The sequence below is a fragment of the Neopsephotus bourkii genome, unplaced genomic scaffold (assembly GCF_033783945.1).
Source record: "Neopsephotus bourkii isolate Nb327-2 ecotype Australia unplaced genomic scaffold, CSIRO-AGI_Nbou_v1 NB_719, whole genome shotgun sequence".
In the NCBI taxonomy this organism is placed as follows: Eukaryota; Metazoa; Chordata; class Aves; order Psittaciformes; family Psittacidae; genus Neopsephotus; species Neopsephotus bourkii.
Genome location: NW_026901218.1, coordinates 2814671 through 2828732, shown reverse-complemented (window position 1 = coordinate 2828732; position 14062 = coordinate 2814671). Strand labels below are relative to the sequence as shown.

At 46.3% G+C, this 14062-nt stretch overlaps 1 protein-coding gene across 1 annotated transcript in view; it reads right to left on the bottom strand.

Moving 5' to 3' along the window:
• The window catches only part of SYNPR (synaptoporin), a 108552-nt gene that overhangs the window by 38226 nt on the left and 56264 nt on the right, over positions 1-14062 (bottom strand). The window lies entirely within an intron of this gene.

The window sequence follows — 14062 nt, the reverse complement described above, 5'->3', positions numbered from 1 at the left end:
TTCCCAGCACTACCTGCCAGACCTGGGCTCCAGTGGAGCATTTTCCTGCTCTGATGACAGATGCACATGGCAGAAGTGAGAGGTGGGAGCGCACCTCTGACTAGGAAATGCTCCTTCAGCTCGGTCCTCACAGCATGGGTACTGCAACAAAACCCTTGCCAGGTCAGCGCCAACTGAATGTTATTAGTATAGGAAAGGCTCCTGTCCTTCAATCACACTGTATTATTTATGACCTACTGATTGCCTGTTGACTAGCAGGGATTATAGTTCTCTAAGATGTTTATGGGTGAATGAAAGGCATTAACCTCATTATTATCACATCTGTGCTCATCAGAGGCCATTAGTAGCTTTCACTCAGCTCCCTGTGCTGCTGTGTTGCTATTTGGTGTCATCTACTGCCTTGCCATACTCGCACATGCCTGCAGTCAGCTCTGTCGCCTTTCTCAAGCAGATTTAAGGAAATGGGTTAAAATGACTTGGGAAAGAACCACAAAGCCCTGGGGATTAATATTCTGATGCAACAGCTTTTTCCTGTGGGGTTTTCAGAGTGCTTTCAAATCTCCCAGCAATGGGGCCTCCAACCCCTTCTTACACACCCAGAAGTGCTCTTTCAGATGATGCCTGCCCAATTTTTCCCTTTTATGTCAGTCATGTACGGGCAGCACCACTGGGAACCGAGGCTCTGCTTTTGGAACAGCACTGCTGGTTTCTAGGTACTATGCCTACAAAGCCTCCCATCCCTGGCCACTGAGACCTGCTAGGGTGTCCTTCATTAATCTGACCATCACAGATATCTCCTTCTTGTCCCAGACCCAGACTCACCATGGCACCTTTAATGATGGAGTATGGCTTGAGCCCTTTGTACCAGAGCTCTGTTGGGTATTTGGGACCCAAACTTAGGACCTGTTTTCTCATCTCAAACCAGGTTTAGATGGAAAATTCCACTGGAGCTGGCTCTGACCTCATCATCTACCTTTGTGCAAATGGCTGGAAGAAGAATTTGCTCCTGGCTAACTATCAGCCTGCACGGTAAAAATAATTTCTTTTCTAATAATTAAAATGATGTGCCATAAATGAACCTCTGCTTTGCTGAGCCCTGGGAATTCACAGGGAACATTTTGAGTAAGAAACAGTTTTTAAAGTAAAACCTCCATTTTCTGTCTCTCATCTTATGTGAATGTCCCCAGAGGTGGCATAGCTCTCATTCCCCACACTTCACCATGAAAGGCAACACCTGTGCATCAACATGCTGCTAACAGTGTCCTTAAACTGAAATAAAAGCATAGTCCTGATCTCTCTCACTGTTGACACACTTGAACTGGGCAGCTTAAGTTGTCCTGTTCTCTCTACATCCTCTCCCTTACTGTGCTCCTCCACACCTCATGCCTATGTCTTTTTCTTTTCACAGCCTTTTATTGAGGTTCCCTGAAATCTGCAACTCGTTCCTGCTTCTAAACACAAAATAAGATAATAAAAAAACCTCGGCAAAAGCTTTGCCTGAATGTCTCCATTTCCTTCGTCCTTTCCTTTCTCTCAACTGCAAGCAGCTACTACACATCTGTGCCACTTCCCAATGTACTTCAAATCCTTCCAAGCACTTGCACAAAACCAATAATGCATCAATATGGTTTTAGCTGTTGCAACCTTTATATCTGCACTGCTGGAGATGATTATCTGGCTTTTTTATCTGTAGATTCAGGCTTGTGGAATAAAACTTGTGCCAATAAAACTAAGGAAGCAAAGACAACACAAGCAGAATGAAAAAAGCAATTGAACATGCTATAAATTCACAATCAGGTGATGGCCACGCTCACTAAGAAGATAAGGACACAGTGAGGGAGATAGACTTATTAATTATTTGTGTTATGGTAGCACTTAGAAGCCCCAATCCTTTTTCTGGGACTAGATGTGCTATACATGGCAAAGACTCAAATGGGTAATTGCAGACAGTTTTAAAGGAAAATGTACAAATGCTCTGTTCTTTCACCTTCAGCAGTTCCTGGTTTGTTAATGCTGTTACAGGAGTCTGAGTTCACCATTGGTCTCATTCTGAGAAGCTTGGTCTCATAGGTCAATATCCAAACAATTCAGCATGAGGGTACCCCCACCCATACCTAGGTTGGGGAAACCACAGCAAACCCCACAAAGTGGGCATGAAATGCATCCATCGCCATCCTCATCTGCTGGCATGAGGGACAAAGCACTCACTGTTTCCAACAGGGACATTTCATCCTCATTGACTCTGTGCAAGTTTGATTGCTTTTCTAATTAAGATGCATTTTATGGTAATCTATCAAGCCCCTTAGACTAAATCACTCACTTAATCTGTTGTTAGTGCCCATATGTTTACAGCTTTACAGCCTGCTGCAGCATATTTGCTTTGCCACAACGCCAGGAAAGTTTAGTGACAGATGAGGCTCGGCACAGCCACTCAGGTGGAGCAGAGCCCTTACACCCAGACAGCCTGGCTCTGCATGGATGGACAGACAGCCCTGGTGCTTTGGAAAGGAAACGCACAGGACTGGATATTCGGCACCCCATGCTGATCACCTCTCTATTCCCCTGGCTCTGCAGAAGAACTCAGCACATGCTTCACATTTCCCTTTCTTTCCTTTTCCTTTTTCTTCTCCAAAATAAAAGGCTGTACATGATGGGAGTGCAAGGCTGAAGAGTTTCACAGTATCATCACGTCTCTGGCCCAGAGCTCGCTTACTGAGGAGTTTCACTGCAGCTTCAAGGCCTCCGAGTAGTCCTTCGGGTAATAGGCAACAACGAGATCTACAAGCTCAGAACAAGCAGGATCAGGCCCTCCTTCTGCACTGGACATTGAATTAAATGAAAACTGAGCAAGCACTCCACAGTTCTACTCCCACCAACCCTTCAGGAGTATGTCTGTCCCTGGACCCAGCCTTGCCTATCACCAGACACACTGATGGGCACCTTCTTCAGGGCTAGTGCTATGACACCACATGCCCTGACGAGGAGCTAAATCTTTCCTTTGGGCCTGCCTGTGTTCTCTGTGTATCCCACATATTGAAACACATGTGCTGTGCTGGCAGGCAACAGCTTCATCTCTTCATCTTCCATCAGGCTGCCCACGCCAGCTCTGACTGAAGAAGCAGGGATGTGCTGAACTGGGATGTGTCCTGAATCCACCACTCTCCTCATGCCTGCATCCCACAGTGGTACCCTCACAGGCAGAGCTCAGGCAGAGACACAGGAGCCCCAGTTCTTCTCAAATTAGCTGTGCTGAGCCCCCAGCCCACCACAAACAAACGTGTTCTACTCACAAGGGTGCACCACCCTACTATTTAAAACGATTTGTACTCAGACGGAAAAAGAGCCCAAAAGCAAAATCAGAAAGGACCAGACTCTAGGTCAAGTTGCCATCTGCCATCCTATGTACAGGGAAATACTCCCTGAAAGAAATGGTCATATAATTGTACAGGAACTTCTAATCAAGAGTGACATGAAGAATAAAACACCACCTGCCATCACCAGCAGTGACAGGCAGCTGCTACCCAATATCAACACAAACACCTCTCCCCCTGTACAGTGCCTATTGATGTGAGCAGGATTAACAGAGGTGAGGAAAGAACTCATTAATTCTTACAAGGACTTGGCTAAAAAAAGGAGGATCTGGCATTGAGGAGGAGGCAGACATTTAAGAAATCAATGTTTTAATAGTTTAAGGAAATTCTCTAGGAACTGCTTAATCTGCTAGAGGAGCAGCCAAGGAGACAGGTCTTAGAGGAAAAGAAGCTCTGCAGGATCCAGGCACCCCTAAAAAATGCTTCAGACTCCTTTCAAACCCTGATGCACCTGCTCGACTCCTCAGTCCTACTGGCACAAAAATCCTGTTTTCAGCCCTGGAGCTTGCCAGTGCTGTCAATCTGTCCCTGGAGCTGCACCAAGCCCTGGTTTGCACATCAGTCTGAGGTTATCTTGGAAGGAAGATGTCACACTTCTGGGGAGGTGATGGAGGCTTCTCCAGTGTCTGAGGGGGTGAGTGGTAGTTGGGGGTACAGGACTCAGGAGAAGCTGCCCCCAGATCTGCTGCCACCAAATCGCTGGAGATGAAGAATCGTCACACATGCTAGCATGGGCAAAAGGCAACAGATGGAAAACCATGAACACTGACAACTTTTGTATGTACAATATGAGAAGCAGAGGAAGCGCCCCTGTTCCCCTGAATTTGTCTCAGCTGTATCTTACAGATATGGCCTGTAGGACTGAAGGGATCATTCCTCCTCAGCCACAAGCTTCTCTGCCAAGGGAAAGTCTTGTAGTGATGGACTTGACCATAGTATTCACTTTGTGCTTCACAGTCCCTTGGCTGCGGGCAACCTGCCCTCCTGGACAGAGGTAAGACCTCCCCCTGCCTGCAGTCACACTGACTATCCCTGGCCTCTCTTCCTGCTTCAAAGCTATTACAATGAGCTCATCTGGCTTCCTTAATAAACCACAGCCCAGTCTTCAGGGCAGTCTGGCACCCCTGCTATGATGACTTACATGGCACAAAACCCCAGGCCTTTTGTTTTGTGCCATGTAATTCATCATAGTTACATGTGGGAAGCAGGAATCGTGCTCCTCAGGTCATGTTGCCCAGCCCGTTCCCCTCTAGGATCACCAAAATGTGCTCTTCAACATCATCCTGCTGCTATCTGAGCCAGATAGCAAGGCTCAGTAAAGTTGGGAATGCTTCATGCTATCCTCAGGCAAGCAGGATTATGCTTAGAAAGTGTGTGAGATGTGCACAGCTCAGACACCCATGCCCTCCACACCCAAGTCACTAAATGACTGCGAAAGACAATTACTGTTACATACCTTGTTCTCTAACACTGTGGTATAGAACGCATTTCACATACCACGATTTGTAACACTGTGCCGAGCACATACATTCAAACTACACAGCTGGTATAAAAAGACATGGCCCTTATGAAACAGCAAAACCCCAAAAGCCACTGAATGTAGTGCCTGGTTATCACATTTTCAGGAATCAAGATCATGCTCTCGGCTGTGCAACACTCTGCAGAGCTCAGGAGCCCCACAGAATATCCCCATTAGCTGCTTTTCAGGCAGGTGAGAAGACAACTATTCCACCCTGGAAAAACAGGATTAAACTGGCCCAAAAGCAGTTTAAAATGACTAAGCAATTATTGCCAATCTGAAATTTCTCTCTGAAAGAGTTTAGCTTGAAGTGCCAGACATGACATCCTTACCTTCTTCTGTGGGTTTAATAAACCCAGTTACAGTCTTCTGATCTCTTATTAAAGTATATACTTCATATATCTATTAGCATAGCCTCCTATCACGACAGTAGGCAGGTTATTCTGGGTGTAACATGTTAATTTTCTGAGCAGGTATATACTCAAGCTCACCACAGCTCCAGCCTGTGCTACAGCTGGAGTTTATAAAGACTTCTGAAACACCACAGCGATCAGCGCCCGTGGATATGATTCAAGTATGAAAGAACAGAAGTGCCAATAAATTAGCCAATATAATGCTGCAAATTGAAGTATTTATTATGTAAAATCAAAATATTGCAGCCATACATCTTGTTTTCCTCAGCCATGCTGTTACAATCGTTGTCTTGTTCTGCCTGGAAAGCACAGCAGAGCTCCGACAGGAAGAGAGAAATAACTGCCCCTGGCTGTTATTTACAGGTAAAAAGGAGGTCTCCAAGTTAGCCGAGTGCTGAGGAATGAGGCTGCTGAGCTGCTCAAAGCAGAGGCAGGCAGCACAAAGTCAGAGCAACAGTCTATTGACCTGTATTAATGATGTTACACTCTGAAATGCAACCTATTTTCTTAATTACTTTAAAGATTTTCTTTTTTTCACTAATACATTTTGGTGAGGAGCAGCTTGCTGCCAACCTGCCAGTCTATAGATTGATCTTTCTAACGTAATATGCAGTCAGATATTCATACTTGAGCTTGATCAATATTAAATAGCTCTTACTGATTTTTTTCTTATATCAAATATTACTGCATTATTTTAGGCATCTGATCTAAAATGCCAAAAGGAATAGGATAAATCATCATTCCTTCTCCCTTTAATCCTTACTCTCCACGTTTCTGCTGTAAAATGAAGTGCAAAACAAGTTTTCAAAGCAGGCACCCCCCTTTGCCAAAGCAAAATACAAACTGAAAATATTCCAGTAGATCTAAATAACATGGAACAGTTGGGCTCAGCATGAGAGTACAAAGAAACCAAACCTAAAACCAATTTAGTGGGCTTCACGATTCCTGTAAAACCCCCCTTCTCCCCCAGACAGTACAGTTACACACATAAATAGAGATGCATATGACTTACCGGAGCAAATATCACCATACACATTTACAAAGGGGTTTATAATCCAACTTGCGTCTCCTGGAATAAAGCAAGGTTTGTCTCATACTAAAAATAAAGGCTCCCAAAAGCTTCTCACAGGAGGGGGAGAGAGAGAGAGAGAGGGAGGGAGGGAGGGAAGAAGCGGGAGCGAGCTCCTTGCCTCTCTTTTTATGAAGCAAATAAGGAGAGCAAGAAAATCAATGCCGAGAGAAAGTGAGATGATATACCAATCAGGCAGCAGCCTCAGCCTTATTTGCAGAGGGATGGCAAAATGCTCATATTATTAGACAATGACTACACACACTCCAAGTAGAGAAAGCAAATACTTGTCCCTCAGTGAGAGGCTGATTGCTTTGCTGTGTACCACCACAGTGGGCTGGGAGATGCAACCCCTTCCTCCCCACTGCTAATGAAGCATCGCTTTACTCGTTGTATGTGCACTGTAGGAAAAAAACAGTTCACAGTTCTGGGCTGAAGTTGTACTAATCTTGAAGATCCTCCAAAGCTCTCACACAGGCTGTCATTGGAGCAGTGCTTCTTCATTGCTGGATCTGGGGGCTTTTGGGGTTCTCTGTTAAACAACTTGGAAAGCTGCCCTGAAGCTAGAGCAACGAGATCATTCAGAAAAGGGGAAAGACCTCTCAGGTCTCCCATACTTCAATGTGCACTAGGCTCCTCCTGCGCTCAAACAGGACCAGACCCACAGAGCATCTTCCTTCACAAAGTGTCTTCCTGGAACTTGAGCTTTTGCCCCTTTTTTGTGTATCAGAGAAAACCTATGGGAAACCCATGGGTTCCCTTGTGCCAAAAGAGGACATTTCTGTGCTATTAATCCACCCAAACAAAGCCTTTGTTGTGCTGTATGTGTGTTGGAAGAAGGAGAAGGAGCGAAGGAGCAGGTAGCAGGAGGTAAGCTCATTGCCTTTGACATACAGGCACCTGCTTGTGAATGGGACACATCAGTGGCAAACACATGCCACCTCTTTGGAGAGATGCCACAGTTGCTCCCCACAGCAGCTATACAAGCACACAAACCCCATGTCCTTTCACTACAGACCTGCTCACAAGGGGGTTTTCAGGCTGGTCCCTTGTCTCCACTCTGCATTCAGGACTTCAGCACATTGAGAACACAAGATGGATCCATGGATCCCTCTCTACCAGGCACCCAGCTCTCCGCTTACCAGCGCTGCTTGGTGTAACTGAGGCTGTGAATCATGCTCTGTGCTATATATTTATCAGCCTGGGGTTTGTCACTGTTTTGCCCTCTTTTCTGCACACTGCATCAAGTATTTTCAAACACACATGACAATGGATGAGACACAAGGTGAACTTTGTCTTTTATTTGGAGACAGAAGTTGCATGCTGCTATACAGAAACACCTGCTGGGTGACAACAGTTCTCTATGCAGCAGAATTGGGCAACAATTACTTTTCCCCAGCAGCTTGGGATTTACACTGTGCAAGAAGAGCTGGAATTCACAGGGTAAACCCTAAGCACAAAGCCAAGGAGGCTGAACTCATCTGATAATGGAATTTATCTGTTTGGGGCTGGCACTTCTAGCACAAACCAGGCACAGAGGAGACTCCAACAGCCCTTTATGAGCACTGAACCTTCAGGGCCCTTTTCCCACAAGCAGGAACTGCACTGCCACTCTGACAGATGTCACTGCCAACGATGTGGCCCCTGGTTTCCAACAGATACAGCCTGATGCTGTAACGAGAAGATATCACAGTGCAGAGAGAGTTCTCCAAGCTGAAGCACTGCTCTGCTGCTTGGTGCATTTTAACGTACGCGTAAGCGCTTGCCAGCCCCTGTGCACACTGCGTGAGTCCCAGCTGCAAAGATTAAACAGCTCAGCACCTCTGGTCTGCAGAGCTGGGTGGAATTTGCCTCCCACTGCACTGGGAACAGCCCTCGGGTACCCAATCCGCACTGGAATTGCCCTCTGAAGACATGCATCACACCACACAGGCTGCAGCAGTTCTTCATTTGCCTGGTTAGCATTGGCCGACATGCCTTTGTCCTCAAGGACAGGGCTCATATACCTCACTCCTCCTCCCTTGCTATCTCTAGAAAAGACACAACAGCCCAGACAAGGTGTGGAGGAGGTTTTGTAGGAATAACACAGACCTGAATTGGAACATGAACCAAAAGCCAGCAACGGGCAAAGGTGACTGAGGACTACCCAGAACTTACCACCCACTGAATCAGCACAAGGGGTGATGCTGGCTCTCCCACACCCTTGGGAGAGCAGTTCTCCAGCCTGTGAGTGCCTGGGTTGCTCCCACACATTGGCGAAGGATCCTCATCCTGCCTGAGCTCCCCAGCTGATGCATCTCATCCCTCTTGGCCTTTTTCATTGCATTCAGCTCTCCAGCTGGCACTGAAACTCACTGTATCTCATGGTGACCAGCCTCTTGCTGCAAGGTGTGACAGTAAGTGAAATGCAAACACCTCTCATTTTCATTTTCCAATGAGATAATTTTATTTTCCCTTCCCACAGCTAACAACTGCTGTTACTTCAACTCACAAAACTCTTCTGAAAACTTTATGAAACATCCATTAAAATAGTTTTGCAGAGGCGCCGCTGGGAGCTGCTGTGTCAGCCCTCTAAAATATGTGCCCACTTGAGTACCTCTGTGGGATGTGAGGATACAGGATGCAGTTTTAAACAGAGCATGATGTGCTGCAGCAAGTGATGACCTGTCCTGTCACACAGCTCCTTCAAACAATGCTGCAACATGGAATCCACAGCATAAGGAGATCAAAGCCTGCTTTTTACCCATGACATTCCATGAATGCTGTGGATTAAGTTTAACACTGTTGAAGGAGGATGTGTTGGTGTTTGCCGACAAGGCAAAACACTTGTTAGGCTGCAGCGGACCCTGCAGCACTGCAGGCTGGTGCTTTCTTCATCTTTACTAGATATCATTCCAAAAATTCATCTGAAACACTGGATGGGGCACTCAGGATCACCAAGCATAAAACCAGATGCTACCAATACCAGCGCTGTTGTGCCACATCTCTCTCTGTATCAGAGCTTTCCACTTTTCATTCTTAAGTTAGGAGTTTCAAAGCAAACTAAAAAGCTCCCTGGGATTTAAGCCCCAAACTCCTTTAGCTACCACTGAAGAGCTGTACACACCCAGCAGATTTCCACCAGCTTTGCCACATCACTTAGGGTTTGAAGACATTTAACCCTTGCCTGTAGGAGGGTTGCAGCTAAAAGGGATACAGTGACACCAGTAATGGTTATGGCTGCAGCCTGGGAAGAGGCTTCTCCCCAAGTACAGCAGTAGTCACAGGAGGGATCTGCATGAGAACAGCATGAGACAGGGCTGCTCTTCTGGCTACCCACCACTCTCTGCTGCCTCTTTCCCCAGCCCACCACAGGCTCCTTAAAGCCCACACAGTGGAAGCCCAAAAGCACCACTTATGTTTGGATCCTCTCACTGATGCTTTACTCTATATTTATTTGCCCATATTACTCTGGAAGTTCATGCTTTCATGTGTGTGTGCAGATTTACAGATGCCTATAAAATCACACACCACATGGCAGGGATGAAAGTTTATTGGTCTTTCAGCATCATGGTCCTCAGCTTTGCCTGAGGCTGCATTGCACCCATGCTCACCCTGGTCAGGCTAAGGAAAAAGGAGACAACAGCACCACAAGACCACTGTACCATGCTACAACATCTGTGCCTACTCAACATCTGGAGGAGCTAATTAATAATATCAGAGCCTCCATTCCACCTGTGCTATAGCAAAAACATCAGTCGAGGCAGCAGTGGCTGTGTGAGCAGGATGGAGCCTGGCAGAGGGGCTACAGCCTCAGTCAAGGAATGGAGAGTGGTCCAGCCTGGAGCTGCTGTAGCACATAATCCATCAGCCCAGCGAATACTAAGACAGGCTCCTGTTTGTCAGCGGAGATTTTCACATTTCTCTCTCAATCTTTATCTAAATTTAGGAAGACACCAAAAAATAAATGAAGTCTGAGGCACATAACTGGAAACCACTGGTTTTTGGTTTTTCGCGTGGAAATGGAATATTTCCTAATGAATCTCCCCTCCCCCTGTGCCATTCGGCTCTGGCTGCAAAATATTGCTGCAAGTTTATCAATCTGCAGCTTGTTTCATGCAGTTTGCAATGCTAATGAGTAAACCAATTTTGACATATTATGTAAGCCAGTTTCTGAAACAGAGATTCTTGGCAGGCCAAATGTAAACACAGACACCCTCTTGCATCCAATTTAAATGAGCATGTTGCTGAAAGCACTAAGGGCTTGATTCTGTTGACTTATTCCTGATTTACTCCAGTGAAAAAAGGAAAAAAATAGAGAAAAAATAGACAAACAACAAACACCCCCCCCCAACACCCCCCCCTTTCAATTCCATTACTAGTGCAGCAGCAATTTGCAAAGTGGATCTAATTTTGTAACAAGGAAATGTGCTGGAATAAGCTAATGCAGGGTGGTGACTCGGGCACTGTATGAGCATCAGCACAGCACACAATCAGGAGCACACATGTCATTCCAGATGGAGCTAATGGGGGAGATGTCATCTCTCCATTCCCTCATCCTCCCAAGCCAAATTTAGGTCCAGGTAGTGCCCCATGGGTTGGGCCGCCCCCAGAGGGTGCCTGCTTTCAGCCTCCCTGCTCTTCTATGTTGGCTTTGCAGAAGAACATTGCATACCTGGGCAGCAGGCAAAGCCCAAGAGTGGCAACAGGGTAGATGCAGCCCATGATGCAGTTACACTGAGGTGGTGGGAACCCAGGGCACAAGGGTTTATTTGTCTCAGCATGCGCTGAAGGTCTGCACTGCACCACACCAGTGTATGGCTGGGTGCTGAAACCCCATGAATCACCATTACCTGGCCCAAACCTGGCAACTGGTCCCACCACAGGCACATCTGGACACCCCGATTAATGGATTTTATCCAGTTCTTACAGACCATGATCCCAGCACCAGAATGATGTGCTGGAAAGCACGGGCATTGGATGACAGACTGCAACAACCAGCAGCGTGCCTTCCAGTGACATGGGGATGAAATCAAGGGCACAACTCAGAGAGGAAGGAGGGATGAATTTGTAAAAACCCCTAGAAAAAAGGGCTCTACTAGAGAGATGAACGAAGTTTTATTGAAGTGAGGAAGGGCTGGAATCAAATCTTTCATTTGAACTTTTCCCAGTACCATCTGGAGCACTTGCATCTGCCACAGATTTGCACAGCATTTGCACAGCGTTCTGTTGACAAGTGGAAGCAAATGGGGTAGCAGCATACCTGGAAGTGGCCTCTGCCTTATTAATGGCTCTGGGCATCTCCAGTGTGTTTTAAAACTAAAACATAAGTGTGAAGTTGAACTGTGTTGTTCCTGACATTGCAGAGGAAAAGACAGCAGATAAGATGTATGTTGTGCTGTGAGGTCAGGTGTGCTGCTGCAGAGCCTGTTTATTGCATGTGTCAGTGATCACACCAGGCACCAGAGCTTCAACACATCACCTCACACTCAATCCCCTTCACAACATCAGGATATCATTTATCATACCTGGCTCTTTTATATTATGAAATAAAAGAGAACAAGAGGAAGAATACTTTTAGCCTCCGAGCACCTGAGCTTTCAATGATGAGAGCAAACCTGAGAGCTCTTTCCTTTATTCCATATAACGCTTTCAAGCTGTGATCATAGGCAGCCCAAGTGCCACACATTTGTTGGCTCATCAAGTTTCTGCAAGTTTGGAAACCCACAGCTGCCAAAGTAATATGAGTTTTAATGGCATAAGAGAAAACTCGCTGCTGTCTAGACACACAAAAAGGACAGTGCTTGAAAGGAGGGCAGCTGACAACTAAGCATCACTTGGGATGTAAACGACAGGGAGATGAGATGCCTACACAGCCCCTGCTTGTCGGCACACACCACAGCACTGCAGGACTGCAAAGGAGCAGCAAAGGTTGGGAAGAGGTGATGCCCCATAGGCTCTTGCTTGAATTAGTACAAGCCGAGCTCTTTGCCAGCCGACAAATACCCCCTTATCACTCACACTGCCTTACCAGCACAGAGCCTGAGGTGGGAGCAAAGCCCCAGACCAGATCACTGCATCAGCTCCCATCTCACCAGGGAAGTGAGGGCAGCAAGCAACCAGCATTGCAGCGTGAGGTATCCCGGCATCTCGCTGCCTCCCCCCCCAAGCAGTTCAACTACACACAGTCCATTACAGTAACAGGCAGGCAAAAAGAGGACTTCAATTTCTAACATCTAATTTTTATTGCAATTTTAAATGATTTGGAATGACTCCTGTGGTTAGAAGTCTAGCTGTGATTCAGGGTAAGACAATTTGGAAGGCCCTCACTGTCCCTCCAAACATCTTGCAAGAAGAATGCTCAGAAGAATGTTACTACCACCCACTTATTCTTCAGGCTTTCTGCGTTTTTCGGCATTAAATGCTGTTTCTGCATGTCTTAAATACCAGACTCTAAAAACATATAAAATTATAATCTGAAGGCCAAATGGGCACGAACTGGGTGATAAAAACAGCATGGAAAAAAAGAGAACCAGATGAATTTCTATTGTAATTTTTATAGCTATTTAACAGGAAGAATGAAAAAATCTAATTACTGTCAACCATAAGTTTTCAGCTTCCCAGCCAGCAGAGCACTATTATTAAACTACTGTATAATTGCTTCTTTTACTCTGCTTCCCACAGAAGTTGTGTTATTTCACTCATAGTTAAACTCATAATATTGGCTTCATAACTAATCCTGTCAATCGAAATCCCCAGGGGCTGGCACAGCGATAAAAATAGCAAGAGGTTGTTTCTTCCCTCAGCTTTCTCTCAAAGCCCTTTCTGCAGGTACCAGGGCTGCAGCTTAGCAATGCCATGGACTGTTGCACCCAACAACAACACATGAATGCTGCTTCTCTGGCTCAAGCAAAGCATGGAGGAGAGGGACGGATCCTTCCAGCAGACAATTCTGTTCCCCTGTCCTGGATAGGATAAATCCTGTCCATCTCTCCCTGCTGATACAGGCAGCTCAGGTAAGATATTTGATGTTGCACAGCTGAGCATTACCTCCAGCCCAGATGTGACTGCCTACCCTGGGATTTCATGCCAGTGCCGACTTGCTTGAAAAGCATGGGTTTCCACCTTCCCCAAACACTAAGCTCTGATATAGTATCTCACACACAAAACCACACTGAGAGATCCAACTACGTGTTCAGGCACTGACTTGATCTTCAAGGTCTTTTCCAGCCTGAATGTTTCTGTGAAATGAGCACAAAATTGTGCTCACTTATTAAGGAGATTGCATAAAGCACCAGACTTTTACCCATCCAAGTTTTGTAAGCTCTGCCTGAGCCCCTACTTGCTCCCTGTGCACTGGACTGATGCTCCTTGCTAACTCCTGGCCTGGTCTTTCCCTGCAGATGACATTGGTCCTTCCCTGCAGAAGACCCAGGCAGGGTCTCTTGCCAGAGCTTCACATGGCAGCACACCCTCCCTGCCCGGTGGAATCTTCCTCTTGCCCAGGACACCATGAGGCCAAACTCACCGTTTAGCTCAGGTTTGGGATGAGGTATAAGGCTGGAAAGGGTGAGAAGATGGATTTGGCTTCACACCCAGACCTTCCATCTCAGCCTCTGTCTCGCTGGAGACAACAACCCTGTGCTGGGGTTGCTCTCTGGTGGGCACACACAGAAACTGCTGACAGCTGACGAGGAACAGATTGGAAACA